Genomic DNA, 13,810 nt, shown 5'->3' with positions numbered 1-13,810 from the left:
AGTTATAATTTCTTCATTTGTGAGACAATTTTCTTAGAACTATTTTGTTAGAAACTCCATACCTTGAGGTGATGTTTAACACCATTTTAAACCTCCACAAAAGCTCTGGCATTCTCTATGCATTTTTCAAATGAACTGGTACATGTGATACTGCTGCCTGCAACATGTTAAGTGGAACATTGTGTAACACATCACATATTGCTGCTTCAAATTCATCCAAGTTCCTACGTTTACTCTTGCAAACTTGCTCTTAGCTCACCCCCAGAGAAAAAATTCACAAGGCTGTGGACAGGCCATTCATGGGCACCATGTCTACCACTCCAACAACCTGGGAAATGTTCATGGAGCCATTCATGAACATTATCTGCAAAATGTGCAGCTGCTCTGTGCTGCATGAAATGAAACTGTGAGTTGTTCCACTGTGAAATTACTGGCCGTACATGATCTTGAAACATTTCCAGGTATCTCTCACCATTTATTGTGTTGTACAGAAAGAAAGGAGGAATAACTTTGGATGACATGGTACATCACCACATTTTCAGATTCAGATGTTCCTGTGCTTTTTCGATGCACTCACATGGGCTTTCGGCTGCCCAATAATGGCAGATATACCTGTTTACAAATCCTCCAATGTGTAAAACTGCCTCGTCAGTCCACAGAATGTTCTCAAAAGTTCAGGCCAATCATCATTACAACCCAAGAAAACTTCTCCAAACTCCATTCTTATGTCACAGTAATCAAGAAATGACTGCATGTAATGTGGCTTCCACAGCATAAAAGCAAGATACTTCTTACGAATCATTGCAACTCTCATGGGATCCTTGATGCAATGAATTCTTAGGGCCCTTGTGAACATTTCACAAATGCTGTCAATATTCTCTGGTGTTCTCAAAGTTGACGGCCTTGCTGATCTTGCATCAGTGACACTCCCTGTTGTTAATAATTTAGAATGGCAAGTTTTAACTGTTTCTGCATCTAGTGCTGCATGGATACCTCATTCAGTCCTTAACCATAATTGTTCTTGCACCACAGACCCCCAGGCCTCACAATGAGCTGCTATTTTGGCCTGCTTTCCCACAGTCAACACAGGCGGGATTTTCCAACTGAAACAAAAGAAAAAAAGGAATATGTTAGTAACAAAAGTTGTTCTAAGAAAACTGGTTCATAAATAAAGAAATTATAGCTGTTTAAAAATAGGGAGTGACATATCAGACACCCTGTGTAAGTGAATGATCATCTACTTAACATTCAACAGGCAAAATTGATACTTTTTGCAGACAACATTAGAGTTATATTAAATAATATCAGGAGGAAAGAAACAGAGGAGTTTGTAAATGATAGTTGCAAAGAATTATTAAGTAGTTCTCTGAAAATGGACTCTTGTTAAATTTTGAAAAAAAAATTACATTCAGTTCTGTATACCAACTGATGTAGCACATCGGCGGGAGTCACTAAATAAAGTAGAACTCTCCAAAGTTTTGGATGTATGTACTGACTAAAACTTGAACTGGAAGAAGCATATTTCTGAGATTCTCAAACAGTTAAGTTCAGGTACTTTTGCCCTTTGCGTAATTGCTTATTTTGGAAACAAATGTATCAACCTCTTGACGTATTTCACGTCTTTCCACTCAATACTGTCAAACAGAGTAATTTTCTTGGGTAACACATCTCTTAGAAAGAAAGTACTGATTGCACAAAAGCAAGCAGTAAGAATAATATGTGGTGTTCACATACAGACATCATGTAGTTCCTCTTTAAGAAGATAGGCATTTTAACTGTGCTGTCACATTACATATATTCGCTAATGAAATTCATCGTAAGTATTTCACCACAATTTGAGAAGAACAGTGATGTACATACCTACAACACTAGAAGGAAAAAGACCTTTATTAACTATTGTCAAACATGTCAGTGGCTCATAAAGGAGTTCAATATGCAGCTATAACACTTTTTGATCATTTACCCAATAACATAAAATGTGAGACAGGTAGCAAAGCATGTTTTATATCTATCCTGAAATCATTTCTCCTGCACAACTCCTTCCATTCCACTGATGAATTTCTACTTAAAAGCCAGCAGCCAGTAAAAAACGTTAATAAAGGAGTGTAGTTGTAAGAGTAGAGACTAAAAATAATAATGTGTTCATTATTGTTAATACTAATCATGTATAAATATCCTGTAAAATGACTCATTCCACATCACTTTGATAAATAAATAATTCAAACGATCTATGGAACACGTAACTAAGCAACTAAATCAGATATACTAATATGAACCCACAAAAGCTAAACTTTTACCTATTCCTGTCATCATCAGGTGGAACTCACAGTTTAAAAGTGTCAAAACATTGACAAATATCTCACCGACATAGTAGAATTGATTTAAACTGTAAACTGGACCTTAGAAAGCTCAAAGATGCCATTAGTACATGTTCTACAATCTAAGCTTAGTGACCTTTCAAAGAGCTTTAAATTACTGCAGGATTCTTCAGAGACAACGTCGAATAGGCATCATAAACTGCCTGAGCAAATGTAAGTACAATTAACATCTTTGTTACAATCTGTAGGTAGAGCAAGTCTGATAAAAGTGAACCATTTAAAGGAGTGTGACACAGGAAAATTGTCATTTTTTCTCTCAGTAAATCATTTGATCCAAGAGACATAATGAAAGGTGATTTAGACACTGCTGAAATCTCTCAGCTAATTAAGCTTTCAGACAACACTACATACAAAGTTTGCCAAGGTAGTCCCATTCCTGGTGTCCAGGTGGAGCTTCAAGGAATCCTCAGAACCTTAGGACCCCTACAAAACCTTTCACCTGACTCCATCAAACTCCTGACCCCACCGACACCCAGCACCCCTACCTTCTACCTACTTCCTAAAATTCACAAACTCAATCATCCCTTCCGCCCCATTGTAGCTGGTTACCAAGCCCCCGCAGAACATATCTCTGCCTATGTAGATCAACACCTTCAACCCATTACATGCAGTCTCCCATCCTTCATCAAAGACACCAACCACTTTCTCGAACTCCTGGAATCCTTACCCAATCTGTTACCCCTGGAAACCATCCTTGTAGCCATTGATGCCACTTCCTTACACACAAATATTCGCATGTCCAGGGCCTCACTGTGATGGAACACTTCCTTTCCCGCCAATCACCTGCCACCCTACCTAAAACCTCTTTCCTCATTACCTTAGCCAGCTTCATCCTGACTCACAACTTCTTCACTTTCGAAGGCCAGACATACCAACAATTAAAGGGAACAGCCAGGGGTACCAGGATGGCCCCCTCATACACCAACCTATTTATGGGTCACTTAGAGGAAGCCGTCTTGGTTACCCAGGCCTGTCAACCCAAAGTTTGGTACAGATTTATTGATGACATCTTCATGATCTGGACTCACAGTGAAGAAGAACTCCAAAATTTCCTCTCCAACCTCAAATCCTTTGGTTCCATCAGATTCACCTGGTCCTACTCCAAATCTCATGCCACTTACCTTGACATTGATCTCCATCTGTCGAATGGCCAGCTTCACACATCCGTCCACATCAAACCCACCAACAAGCAACAGTACTTCCATTATGACAGCTACCACTCGTTCCACATCAAACGGTCCCTTCCCTACAGCCTAGGTCTTCGTGGCAAATGAATCTGCTCCAGTTCGGAATCCCTGAACCATTACACCAACAACCTGAAAACAGCTTTCACATCCCACAACTAACCTCCCAACCTGGTACAGAAGCAAATCACCAGAGCCACTTCCTCACCCCCTCTAACCCAAAACCTCCCACAGAAGAACCCCAAAAGAGCCCCACTTGTGACAGGATACTTTCCAGGACTGGGTCAGACTCTGAATGTGGCTCTCCAGTAGGAATACGACTTCCTCAAATCCTGCCCTGAAATGAGATCCATCCATCATGAAATTCTCCCCACTCCACCACGAGTGTCTTTCTGCCATCCACCTAACCTTTGTAACCTCTTGGTTCATCCCTATGAAATCCCCAAACCACCTTCCCTACCCTCTGGCTCCTACCCTTGTAACTGCCCCGGTGTAAAACCTGTCCCATGCACCCTCCCACCACCTACTCCAGTCCTGTAACCCGGAAGGTGTACACGATCAAAGGCAGAGCCACGTGTGAAAGCACCCACGTGATTTGCCAAGTGACCTGCCTACACTGTGAAGCTTTCTATGTGGGAATGACCAGCAATAAACTGTCCATTCACATGAATGGACACAGGCAGACAGTGTTTGTTGGTAATGAGGATCACCCTGTGGCTAAACATGCCTTGGTGCACGGCCAGCACATCTTGGCACAGTGTTACACAGTCTGGGTTATCTGAATACTTCCCACTAACACCAACCTGTCAGAACTCCGGAGATGGGAAGTTGCCCTTCAGTATATCCTCTCTTCCCGTTACCCACCAGGCCTCAACCTCCGCTAATTTCAAGTTGCCGCCTCTCATACCTCACCTGTCATTCAACAACATTGTTGCCTCTGTACTTCTGCCTCAACTGACAACTCTGCTCAAACTCTTTGCCTTTACAAATGTCTGCTAGTGTCTGTATATGTGCAGATGGATATGTGTGTGTGCACGAGTGTGTACCTGTCCTTTTTTTCCCCTAAGGTAAGTCTTTCCGCTCTCAGGATTGGAATGACCCCTTACCGTCTCCCTTAAAACCCACATCCTTTCGTCTCTCCCTCTCCTTCTCTCATTCCTAATGAAGCAACCATTGGTTGCAAAAGCTAGTAATTCTGTGTGTGTGTTTGTGTGTTTTGTTCATTGTGCCTGTCTGCCGGCGCTTTCCTGCTTGGTAAGTCTTGGAATCTTTGTTTTTAATATATTTTTCCCATGTGGAAGTTTATATACACACCTGGAAATGGAAAAAAGAACACATTGACACCGGTGTGTCTTTAACACTGGTAGCATGCCGCGACAGCGTGGACGTGAACCGTATGTGCAGTTGACGGACTTTGAGCGAGGGCGTATAGTGGGCATGCGGGAGGCCGGGTGGACGTACCGTCGAATTGCTCAACATGTGGGGCGTGAGGTCTTCACAGTACATCGATGTTGTCGCCAGTGGTCGGCGGAAGGTGCACGTGCCCGTCGACCTGGGACCGGACCGCAGCGACGCACGGATGCACGCCAAGACCGTAGGATCCTACGCAGTGCCGTAGGGGACCGCACCGCCACTTCCCAGCAAATTTGGGACACTGTTGCTCCTGGGATATCGGCGAGGACCATTTGCAGCCGTCTCCATGAAGCTGGGCTACGGTCCCGCACACCGTTAGGCCGTCTTCCGCTCACGCCCCAACATCGTGCAGCCCGCCTCCAGTGGTGTCGCGACAGGCGTGAATGGAGGGACGAATGGAGACGTGTCATCTTCAGCGATGAGAGTCGCTTCTGCCTTGGTGCCAATGATGGTCGTATGCGTGTTTGGCGCCGTGCAGGTGAGCGCCACAATCAGGACTGCATACGACCGAGGCACACAGGGCCAACACCCGGCATCACAGTGTGGGGAGCGATCTCCTACACTGGCCGTACACCTCTGGTGATCGTCGAGGGGACACTGAATAGTGCACGGTACATCCAAACTGTCATCGAACCCATCGTTCTACCATTCCTAGACCAACTTGCTGTTCCAACAGGACAATGCACGTCCGCATGTATCCCGTACCACCCAACGTGCTCTAGAAGGTGTAAGTCAACTACCCTCACCAGCAAGATCTCCGGATCTGTCCCCCATTGAGCATGTTTGGGACTGGATGAAGCGTCGTCTCACGTGGTCTGCACGTCCAGCACGAACGCTGGTCCAACTGAGGCGCCAGGTGGAAATGGCATGGCAAGCCGTTCCACAGGACTACATCCAGCATCTCTACAATCGTCTCCATGGGAGAATAGCAGCCTGCATTGCTGCGAAAGGTGGATATACACTGTACTAGTGCCAACATTGTGCATGCTCTGTTGCCTGTGTCTATGTGCCTGTGGTTCTGTCAGTTTGATCATGTGATGTATCTGACCCCAGGAATGTGTCAATAAAGAACAAAGATGATGTGTCTTACCAAACAAAAGCACTGGCAGATCAATAGACACACAAACATACACACAAAATTCGAGCTTTCGCAACCCACAGTTGCTTGATCAGGAAAGAGGGAAGGAGAGGGAAAGATGAAAGGATGTGGGTTTTAAGGGAGAGGCTAAGGAGTCATTCCAATCCCGGGGAGCAGATAGACTTACCTTAGGGGGGAAAAAAGGACAGGTATAACTCGCACACATGCACATATCCATCCACACATATACAGACACAAGAAGACATATTTAAAGGCACATTGTGTGCAAATGTTGCACTTGGATGCCCCTTTCAGCTTGATGCCCCAAATGGTGGCTTGTGTTGTGTGGGCCTTATGGTGGCCATGGAAATACGTCACTGCAAGTATGCTGCTGTCAAATCTCTTCCAAAAATAGTGGATGTCCCAAATATAAACCACTATTTATTGATTATACTTCTTACATTACTATCAAAATTATTAGAAAGTTGTTGCATGGTACAGTTGTCAAAGACCTTGAACACTTCAGTATTTTAAATAAAAGGTAAAATGGTTTCCTAAGAACATATTGACTGGACAGGCAATCTTCAGGCTGTCAGACAATATCCAAGAGTTCTTAACCAAGGACTGTTTACCAGTGTGTATTTTCTTTGATTAAATCAATGCCTTTGTGTGTGCAAATCATCAACTACTGCATAAGCCCAACAGTCTGGCATTAGGTGCTCATCAGGTAATTTGCAGAAATTCTTTCTCATGAATAAGAAGTAGAAAGTAATTATGTAAGGCAAATTGTATGAAGTTTTGGTTCCAGATTCTACATGTATATACTCTACAAGCCACTGTGTAGTGTCTGGCAGAGTGTACCTTGTACCACTCCTAGTCCATTCCCTTTTCTATATTGTCTATATACTTCCGCATAAGTCCATATTTCACTTATCTCATCCCTGTGGTCCTTATGTGCAGTGTACCTGGGTGCCAACAGAATAGCTCTGCAGTAAGCAACAAAAACCATCCCCTACATTTCTTCAATAGCGTTTTGTGAAAGAATCATCATAATACCTCCAAGGACTGCCATTTGAGTTCACAGAGAATTTCTATATTACTAGCATGTTAATCAGAGCTACTGGTAACAAATTTAGCAGTATGCCTCTAAATTTTTTGATGTTCTTCCTTTACTCCAACCTGGTGGGGATCCCAAAAGCTTGACAGATCTCAAGAATTTGTTGTACTAGTGTTCCCTATGCAGTCTCCTTCTAGATGAGAAACACTTTCCTAGAATTCTCCCAGTAAACTGAGATCAGCCATTTGCCTTCCCTACTACAGGACTTATGGGCTTGTTCCATTTGATATCACTTTGCAACATCAAGCCTACATATTTAGTCAATGTGAATGTGTCAAACACACTGCAATACTGTATATGAATATTACAGGCTTGTTTTTCCTACTCATTTGCATTAAAATGTTGATGCCACATGCTTAGTGACAGATGTTTCACTGCCAGCCCAGGCACACTGCATTAGGCTCTGCTGTGCCCACCAGTAGTAGCATGGTGTTAGGTAGTAGTTCTGCTGTTGTTGCCAGTGGCCACATAGCAGCCAATGTGTTAATTTATATTTTCTCACATTGAGAGCAGGCCACCATTCATCATAACAAATAGAAATTAATCAAAATCATCCTTTATCCTTCTACAGTCACTCAATGATGACATTTTCCTGTACACTACAGCATCATCAGCAAACAGTTGCAGATTGCTGCTCACTTGATCCATCAGATAGTTTATATATTTAGAGTGAGATTTGTCCTCGGACTTTTGTTAACAGTCTGCAGTGGGACACTGTGACAAATGCTTTCTGGAAATCTATGAGTGAGGAATCTGCCTGTTGCCCTTCAACCATAGTTCACAGGATATCATGTGAGGTACAGCCAAGCTGACTTTCACACAAGTAATGTTTTTACAAAAAATCAGAGAAAGCTACACTGACTTTCAATACTCAGTAGTCACTAAATGTTAATAGTAGTAAGTCCCTGGGTCTTCATTTAGAATGTAAATGAATTTGGACACATCATGTAATTCAAACTGTAAAGAGACTGAGTTCAGCTGTGTTTCCATTAAGTAAACCCAGTTGTATTAAGGATAAAAAGGTTACAAATGCAACATACTTTTCCTTTGTGAACTCCATCATGTCATGTGGAATTATCTTATGAGTGATCTGTTGTCTTACTGAAAAAAACTTCCATTTGTTCAGTAAAATGAATGGTTAGAATCGTTTGTAAAGTAAGTCCAAGAATCTCCCATCACATTCTGTTTAGCAAGCTGGAAACACTTAACACTGCCCACAATGTCCTTTTACTCCTCTGTGCTTCACCATAAGGAACCTTACTCTCTTTGAAAGCAATTCAGCAGTCCACATGCATGACAGTAGGCCTAAGTATGGCATACACCACCAATCAAAAAATCTTTTTAGATTCAGAGATATGCTGAGTATGCTTGAGCGAAAATGCTCATCTTTCTTCCCACTGATAATGAGCTTAAAAACTTGTGGTATTGTGAGTCCCTTTCCAAAACTAAATTACATCAATTTCTCTTGTATCATTCATTTTACTCTGTTGAGAAATTTGTGAATGAGAGCTTACCAAAGAAAAAATATAGCTAAACAGTTTCATGATTGTCAGGCCCAAACATAGTTGCACTACCTCCTCCTCATCCACAAAATGCTCCTGATCTGCAGTCCAAAATTCCTGCATGCTATCTCCCAGATTTAAACTCTTGTCTTACAGGAACTAGAGCAGCATTCACCTCATCTCCTACTTAAGATCATCACTGTCCACCACTACTACAAGAGCCAATTCAAAACTCTCTCACACAGGTGCCAGACCTTGCCTTGCAGATGTACTACATTTACAACACCCTACCAATCAGACTCAATCCAAAATCTATATTGACCTCTCCCTGGCTCAATTTACTTCTCCTTCTAACTGTGATCTGCCCCCACTACCCCAGAATCATCTCCTGCTAACTTTCCAGAATTTTCTAGCTTCAAAACTTCATCTCATAATCATTCCCCAAATTCATCAACATGGAAACCAACCTCACATCCACAGAAAGAACTGAACTCCACCACCTAAAAACTGATCCTGATTTTATAATTCTACCTGCTGACAAAGCCTTCACCACTTGATTTTGAGCTGCAGTGATTACCTGGCAGAGTGACTCTGCCAATTGTCAGGTATGTCCACCCATAAACATTACCACAGTCTCCCCATTCCAGAAATCAAGCAAGATCTACAGTACCTTCTCAAATCCTCAGGTTCAACCCAGCACCTCTCACCTGAGTCCATCTCTTTTCTCACATCCATAACTTCCTGCATGTCTACCTTCTATCAGCTTTCTGAAGTATGTAAATGCAACCAACCAAGATGCACCACTGAGGCGGGTTACTGTGCCCTTTCAGATATAATTGTGGCCTCGTGGGGAATCACCTTCAAGCTACAACAAAAACCTGCTCTCCTACATAAAAAGCACTAACCATTTCCTCTACCAATTACACACAGTTTGTGTTCCTTTAGGCAATGGTGCCCTGTTCATCACTATCAACACCATCTCCCTCTACACTAACATCCCCAACAAACATGGCCTTTCCACTATTGAACACTACCTTTCTGAATGCCTGACCAACTCCAAACCTATAAACTGGTCACTATGACCATAATATCACTGCCCACAAGTAATTCCCCTTTGAAGGCACCACCTACAAATAAATCCATGGTACAGCACTGGGCATCTGTGTGGTGCCAATCTTTGGCTAACCTGTTCATAGGCCACATAGAAGAATCCTTCCTAATCACTCAGAACCCTCATATGGTTTAGACTCACTGATGACAACTTCATAATCTGGGCTGAGGATGACACCTTATCCACATTCATCCTAAACAATACCTACTCTCCCTTTTGTGTCATCTAATTCTCCTCAACATAACAAGCAACATTCCTTGACATCAACCTCACCTCAAGAAAGGCTACATCAGTAACTCCATCCACACTGAATCTGTCTGCCTACTGTCAACAATGTCAATGGTATTATACATTTGACATTCCACACCAGTTAAGTCCATTCCATACTGCCCAGCTACCTGTGGTCGTCACATTTGCAGTGATGTGCAGTTTCTCTCTAAATATGCCAATTGTCTTATTGTACCCTCTCAGCCTTGTCCAGAAATAGATTTCTAACACTTCTCCCACCTGTCATCTACCATACCCCACATATACATTTTCCAGCTGCAAAGAAGCACCCCACTCATTGCCCAGTACCAACGTGGACTGGAGCAGCTCAGTAACATTCTTCGCTAGGTTTTGACTATTGTCATGCCCTGAAATGAGAAATATCTCCCCCACTATCCTCTCCAACCCTTCCACAGTGGTATTCCACTGCCCACCCAACTTAAGCAATATTCTTGTCTGTCCCTACTTCACCACTGCTCCCAACCCCTTGTCTCATGGCTGATATTCCTGCAATAGGCCTGGATTCCAAACTTTTCCTACCCATCCATGCATCCCCATCTACTCCAGTCCAGTCACAGACATCTCCTATCCCATCAAAAGCAAAGCCACTTGTGAAAGCAGCCATGTGATTTACCAGCTAAGCTGCAACTGCAGTGCAGCATTCTACATGGGCACAACAACTAACAAGCTTTCTATCTGCAAGATGGTCACCATCAGACTATGATGAAGAGACAGCTGAACTACCCAGCCTGCTTTGCAGCCTGTACCAACTGGATTCTTTCCAAGAACACCAGCTTCTCTGAAATGCGCAGGTTGGAACTCTCCCTCCCACATATCCTTCATTCCCAAAACCTTTCTGGCATCAACTTTGCTAGTTCCTGTCCTTCATCTGCCTAGCCCCTTGCCCTCTCCCACTCTAGTATTACACACAGTTTTTACCCTGTCAGTGCACTTGTGTAGGCCTTTCCATTTCTCTACTTCCCCCTGGGATAACCTCCTGATGCCTGATACTGTACCTAACAGCACTGTCCTGTCCCACCACATCCATACTTGCTTCCACAGGCAAAACTTGCATCTTCCCCCACTTCTACGTTGCTATGCCTCCACACATCTCATTCACACCTCCGCTACCATCCTAGCAAGATTCCTGCTCACCTCAGATGCAGTTGCAGTTGGGCCTCACTGCCTGGAGATGTGTGTGAGATTCATAAGTCTAACAACTGACTTAGTAAAAAAGCTGAACATTTATAACATTCTTTTTCATTGTCCCTATCTGCAATTCAGTGCCTTCTGAATGTGGTGAGTTGTGATCTATCATTTCCATATTGCTGTTAATGTCATCTTCATTTAGTCACTGTATAGTGTGGATACATATTTGTGTTGTACAATATATGTGTAGCCAAACCAAACTACTGAGCAGTGTGATATTAACTGCACCTGTTAAACCATTCTGAACATGAAGTATGAAGATAATAGTCATTTACTGTTTTTATTTTAATATTATAGTAACTGTTTGTCAGTTAAATAGAAAATTTTAATTGAAATTACATTCACATGTATGTAATCACAATCTTGAGATGTTCAACATCCAGGGTGAGCTCATTACTGCCTGGATCCATGGAGCACACACAAATAAACATATGAACAATAAAATAACATAGTTTTCAACATTGATTTTCTCTTTCATATTCTGTATTGATATCATAAAGTCATCCTTTTTTATACATACATTGGTTATGTTCTCATGGGTATACCAAAAGTGATCCTTCATATCATTGGTTTTGTCTGAGTCACTCTTATTTTTGTTACTAATAGCTGTGTAATTTTTGTACACATACATTTAATCAGTAGTACTATATGTTAGAAAAATTTATCCAAAGTGCTTAAATTTATCCAAAATACTTGAGAAATCGGAGAAAAGATATAAATACAGAAATACTAAAGTAATGGCAATGCAACTGCTTAAAGTATTTGACCAATATGAAGCTAAGAAAATATGTCTCTTTTCTTCTTTTCTTTTGCTTAAGAATGTAGAAGATGATATTTTTGTAAGTTGTGGGTGTGACAAGATGTCAATCAAAACATTGTATAAATGCATTCTCTGAGAACTTTCTACAACCTATTGTTCAAAAGCCCTCTCATAGAGGCAGTATATTGGATCTAATAGCAAGAAACAGACTTGACCTCTTCGAGGATGTCCAAATACAAATTGGTATCAGTGACCAAAAGGAAATTGTAGCAACACTGATTGTCAAAGTGCAAAGGGCCATTAAAACATATAAAAGGTTTTACATTTGAGCAAACTAGATAAAGAGGCAACGATGTCATATCTCAATATAAAAAAAACTCTACACATTTAGCTCTGGAGAGCAGCATATGGGAGAACTGTGGCTCAGGTTAAGTAGAATAGTTGATCATGCCCTTGATAGTTATGTACTTATCAGAACAATTCATGATGGGAGGGACCTTCCATTACGTACAATCTGTAAACAAATAGAGACTGCTGAATAATAGGTTTAAAACAATGCATAGGACTAGAGATAAGAAGATGCTGAATGAAATGCATTTAGCTGTAAAGAGAGCAATGCATGAAGCCTTCAGTGACTACTGTAACAATACTATTGGAGGGTCTCTCTCACACAAAATCCAAAGATAGTCTGGTCATTTGTAATAGCTGTTAGTGGTACCAAGTTAGTGCCCAAATGCTCATGGATGAGACAGGGACTGATATTGAGGTTAGCAAAGCAAAAGCAGAAGCAGAAATGATGAACTCTGGTTTCAAATGTTCCCTTACAAATGAAAATCCTTTGTTATTTCTCCAATTCAGTTCTTGTACCACTAAAAAGATGAGGGATACAGACATTAGTGCCAGTGGTGTGAGAAACAGCAGCAGTCATGAAAATCAAACAAAACTCCAGGGCACAATGGAATTCTTATCAGATCCTGTACCAAATTTGCAGTTATGTTAGCCCCTCATTTAACTATAATCTACTGTAGATCCCTTGAACAAAAAAACCTAGTTAGAAGAAAGCATAGATCACACTCGTATAAAAAAGGGCAGTAGAAATAATCCACAGACTACTGTACAATTTTCTTGATATTCATTTGTTGTACAACTGTAGAATACATTCTGAGCTGAAATGTAATGGGGTATCCCAACAAAATGATTTCCTCTGTGCCAGCTAGCATGGAATCCGAAAACACCAATCATGTGAAACTCAAACTGCACTTTTCTCACAAACTTCCTGAAAGCCACAGATGAAAGCAGTCAGGTGGATGGAATATTTCTCAATTTCTGAAAAGCATTTGACTAAGTAGCATATTTACATTTATTACAAAATGTATGATTCTATAGGGTATCATGCATTTGTGACTGGATTGGTAGGGAAGATGCAGCATGTTACTTTGGATTGAGAGTCATCGACAGATGTAAAAGTAACTTTGGGTGAGCTCTAGGGAATTATGTTGGGACCCCTAGTGATCACATTGTGTACTGAAGACCTTGCAGGTAATGTTAATAGTAACTACAACATTTTTGCAGATGATGCAGTTTATCTAAAATGAAGTACTAAATGCTGTGCAAATATTCAGTAAGATCTTCTTAAGATTTCAAAATGGTGCAAAGATTGGCAATGTGCTTTAAATATTCAGATATTTAAAACTGTGCACTTCACAAAATGAAAAAAAAAAAATGAAAAAAAGCCATGGTATCCTATGAACATAATGTCAGGAAGTCATAATTGGAATTGATAATCTCATA

This window comes from Schistocerca gregaria, chromosome 4 (assembly GCF_023897955.1).
Source record: "Schistocerca gregaria isolate iqSchGreg1 chromosome 4, iqSchGreg1.2, whole genome shotgun sequence".
Classification (NCBI taxonomy): domain Eukaryota; kingdom Metazoa; phylum Arthropoda; class Insecta; order Orthoptera; family Acrididae; genus Schistocerca; species Schistocerca gregaria.
Note: the sequence above shows the minus strand (reverse complement) of the source record.